Source organism: Anabrus simplex, chromosome 6 (genome assembly GCF_040414725.1).
Source record: "Anabrus simplex isolate iqAnaSimp1 chromosome 6, ASM4041472v1, whole genome shotgun sequence".
Lineage (NCBI taxonomy): Eukaryota > Metazoa > Arthropoda > Insecta > Orthoptera > Tettigoniidae > Anabrus > Anabrus simplex.
The window spans coordinates 134,211,914-134,218,108 of NC_090270.1; the positions used below are offsets into that span (position 1 = coordinate 134,211,914).

General features: G+C 47.6%; 2 non-coding genes across 2 annotated transcripts; one reads left to right on the forward strand and one right to left on the reverse strand.

Annotated features, from left to right (window-relative positions):
* Window positions 1-3,508: 3,508 nt before the first annotated feature.
* On the reverse strand, window positions 3,509-3,590 carry TRNAS-GCU (transfer RNA serine (anticodon GCU)). Its single transcript has one exon. It is a non-coding gene; the product is annotated as a tRNA-Ser (tRNA).
* Window positions 3,591-4,803: 1,213 nt separating this feature from the next.
* On the forward strand, window positions 4,804-4,885 carry TRNAS-GCU (transfer RNA serine (anticodon GCU)). The gene has a single exon. It is a non-coding gene; the product is annotated as a tRNA-Ser (tRNA).
* Window positions 4,886-6,195: the final 1,310 nt, after the last annotated feature.

Below are 6,195 nucleotides of genomic sequence, written 5' to 3' on the forward strand. Positions count from 1 at the left end.
GGGCTTGAGGCCACCACAACACATGACGGCTGTTCTTTGGCTCGACTCCAAAGAAAGTCGGCCTCTCACACAAATTCACGTGGCCGCTCCACACAGTGAACTATTTAACACTGACTACTAAACAGCAACAGCCGACCCCGTGGTGTAGGGGTAGCGTCCCTGCCTCTTACCCGGAGGCCCCGGGTTCAATTCCCTGTCAGGTCAGGGACTTCACCTGGACCTGAGGGCTGGTTCGAGGTTCACTCAGCCTGCGTGATTAGAATTGAGGAGCTATCTGACGGTGAGATGGCGGCCCCGGTCTCGAAAACCAAGAGTAAAGGCCGCGAGGATTCGTCGTGCTGACCACACGATACCTCGTAATCTGCAAGCCTTCGGGCTGAGCAGCGGTTGCTTGGTAGGCCAAGAACGTTCAAGGGCTGTAGTACCATGGGGTTTGGTTTTACACAGAAACAGCTCAACAGTGCTAACCAGCACTTCAATATTCCTCACAAGAACGTATCTGAAGCACTCTAGTCACACCAACCGTTCCACACACAGAATTCAACTCCACGATAATACATACACAGTACTGCAAGGCAGTACACGACAATACTGTGACTCCGGTGGGCCACTGACGACAACCAGCACTACTGCCGTCCAGCTCCAATCACTTACCCAATCTATGTCGGCACACACACACATACACCGTACTTCAAGGCAGTACACGTTAATACTCCGCTCAGTACACCTACGCGTCTATATACATGGACCCCTACCTAGGATGTTATATAATTCAGAAAACGGCGAAAAATCCCTGTTCCAGAGCCAGAAGAACTAACCAATGATTAAAATCCCCGATCCTGCCGAGAATCGAAACCGGCATCACTTGAGCCAAAGGCCAGCATGCTAACCATATAGCCACGGAGCCTTCCTCCGTAGCGTAACGCCTAACAGTATCAGCTGCTGTCTCGGGATCTTCGATTCCCGGTAGGCTACTACCAGAAATTTAAAAATGGCAGTAGGATTGGTATGTGGTTAAATAGGTTTTAGAAGTTCACCTCTATTGGCATTGCGACTGAGGGCATGAATTTATGTTTGCAAAAACCGATGGCGACGCTATAATAAGACGAAATAGAAAAGAGGGGGGCTGAAGTAGTTTGTTGATGCTTTCCCCCCCAAACCAGAAAGTACTATTGCAGTCTGACTGACCCTGTGAATTATGCAATTATCGCACTCTGCGTTTCGTTACTCACCAGTTTCCATACTCCCTTCTTCTTCATCTGTTTACCCTCCAGGCTCGGTTTTTCCCTCGGACTCAGCGAGGGATCCCACCTCTACCGCCTCAAGGGCAGTGTTCTGAAGTGTGAGACTTTGGGTTGGGGATACAACTGGGGAGGATGACCAGAACCTCGCCCAGACGGCCTCACATGCTATACTGAACAGAGGCCTTGTGTGTGGGAAGGGGGATGTGAAGATCGGAAGGGACAGACAGTGTTCTGGAGCTTCAGACTCTGGGTCGGGGGATACAACTGGGGAGGTTGACCAGTATCTCGCCCAGGCGGCCTCACCTGCTATGCTGAACAGGGGCCTTGTGGGGGGGGGGGGGAGTTTGGAAGGGATAGACACGGAAGAAGGAAGGAAGCGGCCGTGGCCTTAAGTTAGGTACCATCCCGGCATTTGCTTGGAGGAGAAGTGAGATACCACGGAAAACCACTTCCAGGATGGCTGAGGTGGGAATCGAACCCACCTCTACTCAGTTGACCTCCCGAGGCTGAGTGGACCCCGTTCCAGCCCTCGTACCACTTTTTCAAATTTCGTGGCAGAAACAGAAATCGAACCCGGGCCTCTGGTGGTGGCAATTAATCACACTAACCACTATACCACAGAGACGGACGTTTTTATACCCTCACAGAAATAGATTGAGATTTCTGTGGAATGTAAAATTTCCTCTAGTCTGTGCAAAGAGACATATGCAGAAATACTGCATCCATCAAGAAATAACGACATGCATACGATCGGTAGTAAAGGTTAATGTTATTCGTGCATTTCCCACGCATTGTCCTTACCAATTGTGAATACTAATAATAATATTATACCTCTCTAGCAACTTGTTGTTGCAAATTCACTGCACTGTGTTGCAGATTATTTATGAGATATGACGCAGTTACGAATGATCATGAGGTAAACGATTTTAGAAAAGACAGTACGGAAAAAGTTTGTCTTATTGACTAGGATATATTTTTTCTTTCTTTCTTTCTTTCTTTCTTTCTTTCTTTCTTTCTTTCTTTCTTTCTTTTTTAATACATACACCCTTCAGGGTTGGTTTTCCCCCTCGGATTCAGCGAGGGATCCCACCTCTACCGTCTCAAGGGCAGTGTTCTGAAGTGTGAGACTTTGGGTCGGGGATACAACTGGGGAGGATGACCAGAACCTCGCCCAGGCGGCCTCATATGTTATACTGAACAGAGGCCTTGTGGGGGTGGGGGTGGTGGTGAACATCGGAAGGGATAGACAAGGGAGAGGGAAGGAAGCGGCCGTGACCTTAAGTTAGGTAACATCCCAGCATTTGCCTGGAAGAGAAGTGGGAAACCACGGGAAATCACTTTGAGGATGGCTGAGGTGGGAATCGAACCCCACTTTACTCAATTGACTTCCCGAGGCTGAGTGGACCCTGTTCCAGTCCTCGTATGAATCTTCAAATCTTTTGGCAGAACTGGGAATCGAATCCAGGCCTCCGAGGGTGGCAGCTATTCACACTAACCGCTACACCACAGAGGAGGTAGACTATAATATATTTTCCGTGTCTCACTTTCAGGTTCTCTTGTATTTATACTCTTATTAGAACTCCTCGTATCTTCGAAAGTTGAAGCTGTGTAACGTGCTTCAACTTTCAATGTAATTTTTCTTTAAAAAGTTAAATGAGGAGTTTGTAGCTCAGTATAATTTTACCATTACAATCTTAATACTATGTTGGTATTTCTTATTTTTTCCTCTGTCTCTTGATACAGGCCAGAGAAACATGTAGCTTGCACTTAAGTCTCAATCACCTTTATGGCTGTGACAGTGTGGAAGCCTCCGAGGTGTGGGTGGTGCTGAGTAATTTCGAGCAGTAGTACATTTGGATGATTTGAAAAAGTGCTACAGTACTCGTGCAGCCAGTGATGCTGCAATAGAACTTTCTGTTCCAGTCAGTATGCCTTGCATCTCATTATAACACCTACATTACATCGATTTTCGCTTGTTCCCTATAACCGCATTACCTTATAGTAGTGCTATTTGAGGATCCAACAAACTTCCATTCCGAAGACATTACAGCCAAACTGTGTCATCGTACTAGTACTTCTAGACAAAGACAGAGAATATTTTGGAGAAAAATAACGAGCGTACAAAGAAAATCGAACATGTCCAAAAAGAATCGAACAATAGACTACAGGAAGCACATACAGTATTAAATAATCAGGGCTACATAAACCTCTAACACTCATACACCCGCTTCACGTTGTTTCACTGTATCATCAGTAAAAACGATCGACGAGGATGGGATTCGAACCGACGCGTGCAGAGCACATTGGATTAGCAGTCCAACGCCTTAACCACTCGGCCACCTCGTCCACACGAGCTGGTTAGAAATTAGTGGAAAGGAAATTATATTCTATTCAGATAGAGAAAAGCTTCTTATTATAAGGCGGCGTTTACCTCTATTTTTAAAAATCTATGTCCAGATCGACATCCCAGATCGACGTAACAGGTTGGCATTCTGAATTTACGAGTGTAGCAGAACATAGCCTATATAAAGGTATTTTGTTTTTACTAATACATCCAGCAAGAACACTGCATACACAGCAACTTTCTTTCTTTCTTTCTTTCTTTCTTTCTTCCTTATTTATCTGGTTACCCTCCAGGGTCGGTTCTTCCCTCGGCCTCAGCGAGGGGTTACACCTCTACCGCCTCAAGGGGAATGCCCTGGAGCTTCAGACTCTGGGTCGGGGGATTCAACTGGGGAGGATGACCAGTACCTCGCCCAGGCGACCTCACCTGCTATGCCGAACAGGGTCCTTGTGGGAGGATGGGAAGATTGGAAGGGAAGAGGGAAGGAAGTGGCCGTGGCCTTAAGTTAGGTACCAACCCGACATTTGCCTGGAAGAGAAGTGGGAAACCACGGAAAACCACTTCCAGAATGCCTGAGGTGGGAATCGAACCCACCTCTACTCAGTTGACCTCCCGAGGCTGAGTGGACCCCGTTCCAGCCCTTGTACCACTTTTCAAATTTCGTGGCAGACAACTTTCTTTCTTTCTTTCTTTCTTTCTTAATCTGTTTACTCTCCAGGGTCGGCTTTTCCCACGGACTCAGCAAGGGATCCCACCTCTACCGCCTCAAGGTTGGGAAGATTGGAAGGGACGGGCAAGGAAGAGGGAAGGAGGTAGCGTGGCTGTAAGTTAGATACCATTCCGGCATTTGTCTGGAGGAGAAGTGGAAAACCACGGAAAACCACTTCGAGAATGGCTGAAGTGGGAATCAAACCCCTCTCCACTCAGCTGACCTCCCGAGGCTGAGTGGACCTCGTTCCAGCTCTCATACCACTTTTTCAAAATTGGGGGAAACCCGGAAATCGAACCCGAGTCTCCGGGATGGTAGCTAATCACACTAACCACTACACCACAGAGGCGGACTACACAGCAACTTACCTGGAGGGAGCTGATGCGGTTGCACCGCCACTCCTCGCAGTGAAGAGTCACACACAACATTTCTTATGATATTGCAAACACGGGGAAGTGCGCTTACCTATTCTGCTACTCACAATCGTATTTCAGTCCAGTCGTGTGGGGGAGGTGGCCGAGTAGTTAAGGCGTTGGACTGCTAATCCAATGTGCTCTGCACGCGTGGGTTCGAATCCCATCCTCGTCGATTGCTTTTACATATGGTACAGTTGATAATTTACAAACAACGTGAACCGGGTATGTGAGCGTTAGAGGGTTGATCGTACTGATAAATCATTTGAAAAAAAATAGTTCAATAACTCGCACCGTTATCATTTTATAAGCGGATGAAGGTAGCCAATCAGATCACTTAGCGAGTGAATTCAAATGGTCTTTGCATGCAGTGTTTCTAAATCTGCGCGTGGTTGATCAGCATGAGAGCACCAGTCGGAGACTGAAACTTCGCCAGGGAAGGGGTTTGGATATACCTCCAGGGTTGGTTTTTCCCTCGGACTCAGCGAGGGATCCCACCTCTACAACTGGGGGAATGACCAGTACCTCGCCCAGGCGGCCTCACCTGCTATGCTGAACAGGGGCCTTATGAGGGGATGGGAATACTGGAACGGATAGACAAGGAAGAGGGAAGGAAGCGGCCGTGGCCTTAAGTTAGGTACCATCCCGGCATTTGCCTGGATGAGAATTGGGAAACCACGATAAACCACTTCGAGGATGGCTGAGGTGGGAATCAAACCCCCCTCTACTCAGTTGACCTTCCGAGGCTGATTGGACGCCGTTCCAGCCCTCGTTCCACCTTCAAATTTCGTGGCATAGCCGGGAATCGAACCCGGGCCTTCACTGCACCACAGAGGCGGACATTTTATTTTTTCTCTTGTCTTTATCCCATAGTTGCCATAAGACCTATCTATATCGGCACGACGTAAAGCAAATTGTAATAATAAAGTAGAATGATATTAAACTTCATATCACGAGCTCGATAGCTGCAGTCGCTTAAGTGCGGCCAGTATTCGGGAGATAGTAGGTTCGAACCCCACTGTCGGCAGCCCTGAAAATGGTTTTCCGTGGTTTCCCATTTTCACACCAGGCAAATGCTGGGGCTGTACCTTAATTAAGGCCACGGCCGCTTCCTTCCCACTCCTAGGCCTTTCCCGTCCCTTCGTCGCTATAAGACCTATCTGTGTCGGTGCGACGTAAAGCAAAAAAAAAAAAAAACTTCATATCTTGCCGAGCTTAACTGGAAGCGGTTAAATATTCTCCACGATGAAGGGCTACAACTTGCCCACTTCAACCGAGTCAAATGTGTTGTCTCTCAACCCAATCTTCTGGGGAAGGAGCAGTCTTCAGCCTGCAGTAGAGTGTCACATGTGTTGGTGTGAGGACAATGATTGTACAGTGCACGTTACTACCGTGAAGAAGGTGAATTTTGTTTTGGAGGATCTGCATACTTGTACTTTTTTACGTCTCCTGTCAAGAACCGTATCGTGATCCTAAGAAATCTGT